At 40.0% G+C, this 12,241-nt stretch overlaps 1 protein-coding gene across 12 annotated transcripts in view; it reads right to left on the bottom strand.

The window, feature by feature from the left end:
- Positions 1–3,372, bottom strand: part of LOC123506942 (serine/arginine repetitive matrix protein 2-like) — an 84,256-nt gene extending 80,884 nt beyond the window's left edge. For 4 of the 12 annotated variants that reach the window (XR_006675554.1, XM_045259369.1, XM_045259375.1 and 1 more), the window contains exon 1: positions 2,810–3,161. The gene's annotated coding sequence lies outside the window, so the exon portion shown is untranslated. Of the gene's footprint in view, positions 1–2,809 lie in introns of all 12 variants that reach the window. The other 8 variants (XM_045259376.1, XM_045259380.1, XM_045259371.1 and 5 more) reach the window with 7 other exon arrangements.
- Between the last annotated feature and the right edge of the window lie 8,869 nt (positions 3,373–12,241).

Raw genomic sequence — 12,241 nt, 5'->3', positions numbered from 1 at the left:
ATGGTCACTCTTTCCCAATGGGCACTTGTATCTTATATCATCGTTAATTGGTATATCCCTTGTAAAAACTAGGTCTAATCTTGCCGGCTCATCGTTTCCTCTGAATCTCGTGTTTTCCTTTACTCTTTGGACCATCAAATTATCTATCATTAGGTTCAGGAATCTATCTCCCCAGGCATCTTCCCCCATACCACTTTCATAATTTTCCCAGTCTACCTCCTTACAGTTGAAATCTCCTACCAATATCACTTTTCTCCTTTCCTTACTGATTCTTATAAGACTCCTTATTGTCTCTATATTCTTGGTTAGTCCATGAGTTTGTTTTTGGTGGCACATATGTTCCAATGATTGTTAACTCCTTTTTGTTAATATGCATCTTAATATACAGTATTTCTGATTTTCCTTCCCCAAACTCCACTTGATTTACCACTATCTCCTTCCTTAACATCATCATGACTCCTCCTCCTCCTTTACCCACTCTGTCTCTCCTCCATATATTATACCTTTTATCTATGTCTATTTTTATTGCCTCATTTAACTTTGTTTCCACCAGGCATACAATATCTGGTTCTTCTTTCTTTATGTAATCTCTTAATTCTAATTTACTAGATAAAATCCCATCTATGTTTGTATACATCATTTTTAATCTCTTGTTCTTATCATTTTTAGTTAAACTTGCTCCATTTTTCTCTTCTTTCTCTTTTATATACCATTTCCTTATCCTGTCTCCTATAATTCTCCAAAAATGCCTTCTTCTCCTCCTCTGACCTTTCATTATTTTTTTCTCTTGCTTCTGCCACCAGTTCATTGTGTCTCTTCCTTTCCTCCTCGTTTCTATTTTTCTTTATATATATATATCTTTGCAACCTTCTGTTTCTCTGAGTTTTGTTTTTCTATATAGTACTTCTTCTGCTGCTGCTTGTGATTTTAGTAGTGTGTGTGTGTGTGTGTGTGTGTGTGTGTGTGTGTGTGTGTGTGTGTGTGTGTGTGTGTGTGTGTGTGTGTGTGTGTGTGTAACTACTTGTCAATTCATTAGCCAATCACTTTAAACATTAAGTGTGGCATCTTTGAGGTCAACTATCACAGGTAGACCTCTTATCTTTAAGCAATTTTGAAATCAGCATACAAACATACATTTTTTTTGCATTTCTACACTCTTTCATCATAATCAACATGGCTTTTCTTACCCTTCTCATCATGTAGAGCTTCTTATTCTGAGTAATTTGAACTTGTACATACCCATTGCAATTGTTTATAATGTTGACAAGTCTTTCAAGATCTACCATATTTTGAGAAGAATGAGCTAACACGTTGGGACCACTGCATGTGTGATGGACTGAAAGGCACTGAGGAACACTGTTAGGTATGTTCACATTATCATGTTATTTGTGCACGCATGAAATCAATCACAGTGATTGATTCTTTTGTTTGAGCATGCAACCAATGAGCAATAAAAATAATACATTATAAGTCTAGCCAATCAAAGCAGTTGGTGGATAGAAGCAACTTGATTTGAATCAGTCAATAGAAATTGTCTTTTTTTCTTTTTTTATGTTGTGGCCTATAATGCCTATAGGTTTACTTGAAGAGTATGGGAAAAGCTGTTCAGCTTCCATCCATTAGTGGCATAGGCAGTTTTATTTATAGTGGTATCCATATTAGGGCCCATATCACCACCCAAGTGCATCTTTGGTGTAACCACCTAGAACCTGGGTATCATAGTGACAGTAATGTTAAACCACTTGACAAATGGCAAAGTATCAAGGTGGTACATGGTGAGATTCGAACTTATGCATAGATGTCTGCCCGATCCCACGCTCATCACCTTATCCACTATGCCAGTCTGAACTAGCAGGGTGTCACCTCGATTATTTCCATTGCATTGCCAGATTTTATGAAGAGAAATAAGGTAACGACTTCATATTAATTCCTTAGCGTTGATAGGTTAGGCTAGTTTGCTTTGGTTATATCAGTTTAATTTGGTTAGATAATTAATTTGTTCTAAGGAAGACATATCAGTGGTACGTGTCACCTCAACTAGATTACGTTAAGTTAGGTTAGTTTTAGTTAAATAGTTCAATAGTTCAATAGGTTAGCATAGTCAGCAGTGACCAGGAATGGTGGTGAGTACTCTCCACAGCAGTAACAGTTAAAATTTTGGAATGTGACTTTAGTAGTACTTAGTAATAAAAAAACGTTTTCTTCCAGTACATTTCAATTTATTTTGTATAATTAATTTTTTTTCATTTTCAAGGCAGTAAAGTACTTTCTGAGGGGATAGACCATGTTTTATGAGTTATGGGGAATATAAAAACTATGGATTTGCAACAGAAACATAGTGCTGATCAATTCAAAACATGTCAAAATATACAAGAAAAAAATAGTCTCATCCTGAAGTGAGAGTATGGTGAAAGATTGTACATTTACTGATCTTTTAAATATTATAAAAATACATTTGAATAATATTTTTTTTATCAATAGTTAGGATTAGAAGAATAGAATTCAAGAAGCTGTAGATCATAAAGATACTGAAATTACAATACTACTTCACTGAGACCTCACACATCTACTTACAAACCCAGTACAATTTGCAGCAGTTCAATGGCCAGTGCCACGTCACACAGCCAGGAAATGAAAACCCTAACCATTACTCCAGCCTTACCTTGCAACCAAATAACTAACCCAACCTGAACCTGGAGATGGAGGCTGTCTCCCTCATTCTGGAGATTTGTTATAAGAAAATGAGAGGTACTATCTGCGATCACCGAGAGCCCTGCCCTGCCCCGTTATGTGTAGCCGTGACACCTACCCTGGAGTGATCCTGACATTCACCCTGTACTCCCTATTGTGCTGCCACTCACACCCTGACACCTGCACCCTGTAGGGTCAAGGGCAAAGGCCGAGTGTGCGTGAGTGCCACACACTACAGAGAGGTCACAGGGTGACAGTGGGCGGTGTTATGCTGTGCTTGTAGGCTGGCTAACTGGCACCAGGTACGTCCCTGCTGCCTCCTACACTACCTCGCCACTTCCACTCACACGTTCCAGCAGACGCCGTGCACCCTATCTCAACTCATCAGGCGCCCACACCACCACACTCAACAGTCTACACGACGCAAAGCTCGGCCTCGATGCCAAAATGTTGCCGTCCTTCCGAGTGGCGACTACCTCGGCTCGGCCTCGGCGAGGCGGCCACTGGGCCACTATGGTTATGATGGTACCAGTGGTGTTGGACACCGCCTTGCCTTCTTATTCCATATTTACGACCTATCCCTGGTTCAGCGGTGGTTCGTCCCCGCACGATGTGGCCTTATACTGAATTGCTGCACTCAACACACACTTAAGGTGCAAAAGCAATCCGAAAAATTTATGTAGACTGCTTAAGTAGGCAGGACTTGTATGAATATTCAGTTTCACAAATATCACGATAAAGGTCATACAGAATACAAAGAAGCAATTTAGTTAAATCAATAACAGCCATAAGTAGAACTTTTCTGTTAGCAATGCGGGACTGGCGGTAAACTTGAAATGACTAGCTGGCAGCCTCATCCAGTACAAAGAAGAATATAAGTGTTGTAGTACCAAAGGTAAGATACAGCGATTTTTTTTTTTTTTTAATGCAAGAGAGAAGGCTCCCAAGGGCAACAAAATGTCAGAAAGAAAAGGCCCACTGGTTCCCTGAAAGGTCCGAGAGTCATTCAAAAGCTAGGGACAAATAATGTCACCTCTCTCTTAAAAGAAGTCAAGTCGTAGGAAGATGGACATACAGAAGCAGGTAGGGAGTTCCAGAGTTTACCAATGAAAAGTATGAATGATTGAAAATGCTGGTTAACTCTTGTATTAGAGGGTTGGACAGAATAGGGATGAAAGGAAGAAGAAAGCCTTGTTGAGTTGAGTTGAGTTGAGTTATAGGTCGGGAGAGATGCCTTTGTATTTTTCTGTCTGTCGGGGTCTTTTGTTCTTTCACTTATTGGTTTCTGTTATCGTCTTCTATTTCTTTGATCTTCTTTTGTCTTACATTCCAAAATTTTTGCAGAGTTGTTTTTGTTTGTTGTATGTCTATTGTTAAAAAGCAGATCCCAATTACTTTTTCAATATTTTCCTGGTATGGCTGCTGTAATGTTTTATTTTTCTGTTTTTCTGTGGCATAGACAGGGCACCAGAGAAGGAAGTGGGCTAAATTTTCGTTGTCACCACTACACAGCCAACAGTCTGTGCTTTCATTTGAAAACCTTTTCCTGTCATTTAATTTTAGGGTGTTTGTTCTACATTTAAATAGGATATCTGATGCTATGTCATTAGTGTATACCTCATCTTGCCCTCCAATTTCCTTCCTGTGTTCTTTGTACAGAGTTACACTAGTTTTATCATTTAATGATTCTCGCCATGCCTGTGTGTCCCTAGTTTTCATTATGCTTGATATACTTTCCTTTGTTTCATTTTGTATGCTTCCTTTCAGTAGTCTTAATTCTCTCAGATCTTTTAGCTCCTGTGCCACTCTTTTATCCATCTCCCTTGCCTACTCTCCACCAACTCCTCTGCTACCCTTCTCACCAAGTCTTTTCCTTCCACCAGTAGATATCTTAGATATTTTAGCTGCCCTTCCCTCACTCTTGAACTCACACTAGATGCTCCAACTTTCCCCCTCAGGGTTGCTATAGGTGTATAGCTTGGTGCTCCTAAAATTTGTCGGAAAACCCCATTTTCTATCCTCTGTAGCTTATTAATTTCCATTTCATTAAAGTCTATAATGCTACTTCCATATAAAATGGAGGGAAGTGCCACACTCTTCCAAAAAGTTTTTCCAATGAGTAGTTTTGAGCAACTTTTCGCTATTACGCTCCTCGTAATATTGGCCAGCTTTCTCGCCTTTGTTAACATTTCCTCCTTCTGCACTTTGAAGCAATTAATGCTGTCATTTATAGTGATTCCTAAATATCTAAATCTATCTTTTACTTCTATATTTTCAATATTTTCTGGTCTTACCTTCATGTTAAATATTATTATTCTACTTTTCTCTTTGTTTATTTCTAGCCCAGATTCTTTTCCTATCTCCTCCATTTTCTTTATTACGTGTTTGGTATCCTCCACACTGCTGGTTAACAACATTCCATCGTCAGCGAAGAAAAGCGATGTTATATTAAACTCCTCATCCCTGTAGCCTTTGTTTAAATCTTCTATTTGTTGCATTGTTTTAAAAGTAATCAGTTTGAAAAGAGTGGTAGACACTGTGCATCCCTGCCTTATTCCGCTTGTCACGTCTGTTTCCAGCTTTTCTTCCTCTCCTAGGTAAATTTTGGTCTTATCATTGTTATATACATTGGCTATTAAATTAATACATTTTGGGTTTATTTTAGTTTCCATCAGGACTTCTATTAATTCCTCCTTCTTTATACTATCATATGCTTTGGCAAAATCAATTGATGTTACAATCAAAGTCCTTTTCATCTTGAAAGATTTTTGTATGCAATATTTTAGAACAAAAATGTTATTTTCAATTCTACTATGTTCTGTGAAACCTTCTTGCATTTCTTTCCCTAACCTGTTCTTTGTTATATGATCTTCTAAGCTATCTCTTATGATTGACATCATTAGTTTATACCCAATGTTAGTTAATGCAATAGGTCTCAAATCCTTGGCTGTTGGGCATCTTGTTTTCGGGATCATCACTGTCCTTGATTCTTTCCAGCTTGCTGGTACATGGCCTGACTCTAATGTACTTTTCATTCCCTTTGCTAATATTTCCTTTAATACTGTGCTATTTCCTATCTCCTTGTACATTTCTCCTTTAATATTATCTGTCCCCACAGCTCGTTTGCTCTTCATTTTTCCTAGACACCTTGCCACTCTTTCCTCTGTGATAATGTTCTGTTGTAATTGCACCTCTCCTCCTGTCACCCTTCTTGCCATGTCAATGTGTTCCCATACCTCCACTGCACAAGTCTGTATATATTGCATTTCTGTGCCTTGTTCATCAACTGCGTTCAGCCTAACTGATCGTTTCTCTTCTATGTCTTTGATCATTTTCTCATACTCCCCTGTATACTCCTCTCTCTTCCTCACATTCCAGATTTCTTCAATATTGTTTTCATATTTTCTATATATGTTGCTTCAGAATTTCTTTACCTCCTCCCCCATCTTCTGCTCCAGTTCTACCCCATCTTCTCCATAAATTTTTAGGGGATTTTTCTCCTTGATCTTTTTCCCTTTTATCTTCTTAATGTACTCCCACATCTTTCCTCCATCCTTGCTTTCCGTAATTTCTTTGACTGTTTTCTCTTCTTGTTTACAGATCTCCTTTTTTATTAGCACATGTACCCTTTCTTTATGCTTTAGGTATAACTCCTTCCACCTTTCCCTCTCTTCTTCATTTGTTGCATTTCTTCTCATCCTATTTAATCTCCTCCTTTCTTTTATTTCTTTCCTAATTACATAATTTATCCATGGCTCTGTGTTCTTGCTATTCTTTTCTCCTCTTCTCCTATATTTTCCTTTTAGCATCTTCTCTGCTGTTTCTTTTATTAGTGACTCCAATTTTTCAATGTTCTCCGTTTCCTTATTTAGCGCCTGGCTTTCCATGCACATCCAAAATCTTTCTAAGAAATTTTTGTCTGTTTTATAATACTCCTTCACAACCCACTCTTTTCTCTCAAAATTTTTCTTCTCCTCTTTTATTATTAGCTCCACTTCAATTAGATTGTGGTCTGACATGTCAAAAATTTCCTTCTCATCTATATGCATGCTCTTGAATTTCCTATAGACTTGATTTGTTGCCAATACATAATCAATAACACTCCTTTGTTCATGTGAACTCTCCTGTGCATTTGCAATCATCATTTAACATTATCAAGCTATATTTTTCCATCAATTCCAAAATTATTTCTCCATTTCTACTCACCTTCTGCTCCCCTTTGAAGCCCACATGTCCATTAAGATCACCCATGACTAAGAGCAGGTGAGAGTTTCCATTTATTATCCTTTCTATTTCTAGCTTAATATTATTATTTCTCGCTGGATTGTTAACACTCAAGTAAACCACTACTAGTCTCATCTCCCATCCTCTCATTTTCCCTTTTGTGTGCAATATATCCGGACATTTTGTTGGTATCTTCTCTAGCTCTACTCCTGTATCCTTCCTATATAGCACCATTAGTCTTCCTCCCTTTCTATCTTGCTCCTCTCTCATATTATCTACTATCACACAGTTATCACTGAAGTTTATGTCTCTTAGCTTCTTCTGGGTCTCTGTTAAGCAAACTATACTATCATCACTCACTAACTCTTCTACTTCTTTTGCTTTAGTTTGTGTTAGCCCTTGTATATTTATTACTTTAATTTTTACACTCTTTTCGCTTATTTCTTCGTCCCATACACCTGTATTTCAGTCCCCACCAGTGCCTTCTCCTACTCTCACAATTTTTCCCCTCTGTATTTTCCACTGGCCTCCTTGTCTTCTTTTCTCTTGCAACTTTTCCTTTAGCATTGCATCTTGTTCTCTCTCTTTCTTAGTTTTGTCAGGGGCAATCCTGATTTTACTTATGTCTTCCTCATGACAGTCTCTCAGCTGTCTACCCATCTTCACCACCTCCCATTTATCATATACATCACGCAGACATACTATTAGGGGCCTCTCACTCCCTCTCACTTTCATTCCCATTCTGTACACCTTCTCCACCTGTGCTCCTTCCACCCCTAACTTCTCATGAAATACATGCTCACAGACTTCTCTGTCCTCCTTTTCTCTCTCCTTTGCCTCATTCTTCTCGCTTTCCTTCAGGTTAAATACTATTATATTCTTTTTCAGTTTTTTCTTCTAGCTCTTCAATAACCTTTCCCGTCACTGCTTTCACCATTTCCTTTTCTCTTCTTTTCATCCTTTCCTCCATCAACTGTAGAGTTTCATTCATCTTTTCATGCATCTTTTTCCACTTATCTATCTCTTGCCTCAGGTCTCCCTGATTCTCTACCTCTCCTTTCTCACTCCATTTCTTTTCAATGACTTTTACCCTTTTGTTCATCTTAGTTTGGTGCTGCTTTAAATCTTTCATCTCCTTTTTTAGCTGTTCATTTTCTTCCATTACTTTCTCTGCCTGTCTCAGTGTTTTTTTTACTGCAGGTGTGCAATCAGCACAAAACCACACCATCTTCTTATGTTTCTTGAGCATTTCATATAGCTCGGCATCCACCTTTTCACATTTAATATGGTACCATACCTCACAATCCTCGCACTGCATGCCGTCCTCATTGCACCTAACCTTCCTGTTGCATCGGCCACATGCTTCCTTTTCTGCACTCTTCATATCTTCACAACTCCTGCACAAACCTTCTCTGTTCAAAACTCCCTGATACTCGCAACCCTTACACACACATCTCCGCCTTCCTTGCCCATAAAGAGCCTCTGCCTCTGCCATATTAATGATAAATTCTGACCTGACAGCCACAGTCTGATGTTGTGTGTACCTCAGCTGAGTATTCTCTGCAGCGAGGCCACAGGAGGGGAGGCACGCAGACACAGTTAGCAAGATCGGTAGAGTCTGGAACGTGGGTTGATCGTTTCTGAAAGAACGTGGAAAGATGTAGGGTGATATTATCAGCGTAGGAGTGGATATAGGGCAAGAAGTTGGTTAAGAAGGTCATTAATGAATAATAGAAAGAGAATGAGTGATAGGACAGAATCCTGAGAAACACCACCGTAAGTAGATTTAGGACAGTGGTTCCCAACCTTTTGGCACTCGCGACCCCTCACCAAAAAGTTTGAAACTCATGTGAACCCCTACTTACGGCTTAGTAGCTTAATTTTCCTTTTATTTTTTGTGAAGGCGAGGAAAAAAAAAACATCTAAAAAGCATTTAAAAATCCTCTAATCACACAGGCACATTCACTCACAGGCACACATACATACACCCATATCACCTAATGATATTGAACTAATACAACACATGTTTTGTCTTGCACCGAAAAAAAAAAAAGTAAGAGCATAGAAAATGTAAATGATCAGATAAAATTAATATTATCCCAAACTACTTCTGGCAAGGCTTTGCGATCCCCCGGGGGGTCATGACCCACCGGTTGGGAATCCCTGATTTAGGAGAAAAGCAATGGCCGTCTACCACGGCTGCAAAAGAATGGTCAGAAAGAAAACTTGATTGATTGATACATTTATTGTTGCATTGATAAATAATTACAACAAAGGAGGAGGATGGGCCTTGCCACCCACCCCCTGGGCAAAGACTTAAGGTTAAAGTATCACAAAAATAACTCTGGACAGTATACACAACAAGAATATAAGTATTTCAATAAATAAATACACATATTGCACACCTTATTGCCTAAAACATCCTACAGTCTGGGAGCAAACTGAGGATATTCCCTGAGTATATCCCTGAGGGTGGCAGAGTCTAGGAGATGGTCAATGAGGCTGTACAAATCATGCTGACCTTGTGGCTTAAATTTAGCAATGAGAGGACATTCCATGATATAGTGACGCAGAGTGTGTCCCCTCGGTGCAGCTCACAGTACACAGCACACACCAGGAGAAGCAAAGACTTCCCAAAAGTATTTGTAGCCTAATCTGAGCCTCATTGCCACCCTGTCATGTGATGCAGTGTGTCTCCCGTAGGTGTAAGCACAGCTCTGAGAGACATGTGCATAGTGAAGACTAGTGCAACTGCCCCTATGGCAACAAAGCTCCAACTGATCACTAATGCTACTTTGTACAAAATCCTTAATGCTACTCTTAACATAACCCAGAGTGTGATCAGTGCCAGGGTCCACTGTGTCATCTTGTAGGGCACACTGAGCAAGGTGGTCTGCTTTTTCATATAAAGGGATACCCACATGAGAGGATATCCAGATGAGATGGACTATGGCACTGGCACCTTCTAGAGCATGGTTGAGATCAAGACACTTATTAACTAGATCACAGTCCATGGGGGATGTGGATTGAAGGGCATACAATGCAACCTGACTGTCAATAAAGAAATATACATTCTTATGGAGAGGCGCCACAATGTGGTACGCCTCCAGAACAGCATACAGTTCTGCTCTAGTGGAAGACATGGGTGCAAGGAGCCGCCTGGAAACCTCAGTGTCAGTGTAGAGACTGGCAGAGATGTAGTCATGGATGAACAGCCCACATCCAGATCTGCTGCCATTGACTGACCCATCACAATAAATATGAATAGCCTGAACGTGTGGGTACTTGGACAATTTAGTCATGAACATGTCTTGCAGCACATGAGGGAACCAGTCCCTCTTGGGCTGATGCAGCGAGTGAATATCAACACTGACATGGTGAGGGTTCCAGGCGGGTTGCAGTGTGACATAACAACATTAATACAAGCCTCGGCTACACCTACACTTGTTAGTACTCCCAAGATCTTCCTGAGATATGGTGTTGTAGGAGTGCGAGGATCATGATACAGGGGGGTCAGTGATCCCTTTAGAGAGTCAGAGCCCGTGCATAGCATTCGACTAATTGTGCGACAAGTAATTTCCTGTACCCTACACATAATACTCGGCAGGTGCAGTTCAGCTCTGAGGACTTCAATCCGTGCAGTCCTGGGGCATCCCAAGATTATCCGCATGGCTTCATTCTGAACAAGCTCCAGGGGACGGAGTTGGGTGGCAATAAACTGTATTAAAACAGGGGCGGCATAATCAATAAGGGACCGTATGACAGATATATAGAACATTCTCAGGACTGGAATGCCAGCCCCCAGGCCCCTGTTGGCTAGTGGTGCTAGCCGTGACAGACAGAGGTCTCGAACATAGTGGACGGCTTGAAGAGACTTCCTGAAGCTCATCTGAACACCCAGGTACTTGTGTATATGAACTCTAGGGATGGGGATGTTATTTACAGTGGGCAGCCGAGAGACCTTCCCTTTAGCTTGAAATTTTGTTTTACATTCATTAATCACTAGTCCCATTTGGACACACAACGCTGCCAGTTGTGACAAAGCTAACTGGAGAATCCTGGGTGTGGGGCATTGGAAGAGTATGTCATCAGCTTAGATGAGGACCTGGGTGCCCTGCGGAAAGGAACAGCGCGCAATTTTGTCCATGAAAACATTGAGAAGCATTGGACTAAGGACTCCACCCTGTGGTGTTCCAAGCTCAAAAACTTCCTCAGAGGAGACTGCACCTTGAAACCAAACCTGTGCTGTTCTATTATATAAATAGTCCCTGATCCATCCTAATAATCTACCTTTGACACCTTTGAGAATGAATTCCTCCATAATAACATCTTTGTTGGCCCTGTTGAAGGCATCCTTGAGATCAACGAAAGCTCTGCAGGTAGCATCTTTATTTATAAGACACTCAACAAAACAATGACTTGTAGAGTGACCTTTTAGGAAGCCATGTACATTGCCAGAGAGTACATGGCCCACCTTGTATATAAGCCTGTTCAATATTACCCGTTCCATCATCTTACACAGACAGCTGGTGAGAGAAAACTTGAAATAAAGTTGCAGAGAGAAGGATAGAAACCATAGGTGGGCAGTTTTGAAATCAAAGCTTTGTGCCAGACTATCAAAAGCTTTTGATATGTCTAATGCGACAGCAAAAGTTTCACAAAAATCTCTAAAAAAGAGGATGAGCAAGACTCTCTCTCTCTCTCTCTCTAACGGAAACCATACTGGCGATCAGATAGAAAATTGTGAAGTGACTTTTTTTCTTTCTTTTTTTTTATATATATATTATGGCCTATGGCGCCTGTAGACATACTTGAAGAGTATATGTGGGAAGCACTGTTCAGCTTCCGCCTATTAGTGGCGCAGGCAATTTTATTTATAGTGGTACCCATATTAGGGTACATATCACCACCCAAGTGCATCTTTGGTGCAACCACCTAGAACCTGGTTATCATGGTGACATGTAGGTAACTTTAATTAAACCACTTGACAAATGGCATAGCTTCAAATTGGTATTTGGTGGGATTCGAACCTATGTATGGACGTCTGCCTGATCCCACGCTCACCACCACCTTAACAAGTGCAGGGTGCTGAGCGTGGGTAGAGATAATCCAAGCAATAGGTACACAATTGATAACGTGGCTATAGGAAGTTCCAAGTATGAGAAAGATTTAGGAGTTATAGTTAGCTCTGATCTCGGTACAAGGAAGCAATGTATTGAGGCCAGAAATAGGACGAATAGAGTATTAGGTTTAATCTTTAGAAGCATTGAAAGCAGGAGTCCTGAAGTAATACTAAAATTATACTTGGCGCTGGTCAGGCCACATC

Source organism: Portunus trituberculatus, chromosome 21 (genome assembly GCF_017591435.1).
Source record: "Portunus trituberculatus isolate SZX2019 chromosome 21, ASM1759143v1, whole genome shotgun sequence".
Taxonomy (NCBI): domain Eukaryota; kingdom Metazoa; phylum Arthropoda; class Malacostraca; order Decapoda; family Portunidae; genus Portunus; species Portunus trituberculatus.
The sequence above is the reverse complement of the archived record's forward strand: the minus strand, read 5'-3'. Positions and strand labels throughout refer to the sequence as shown.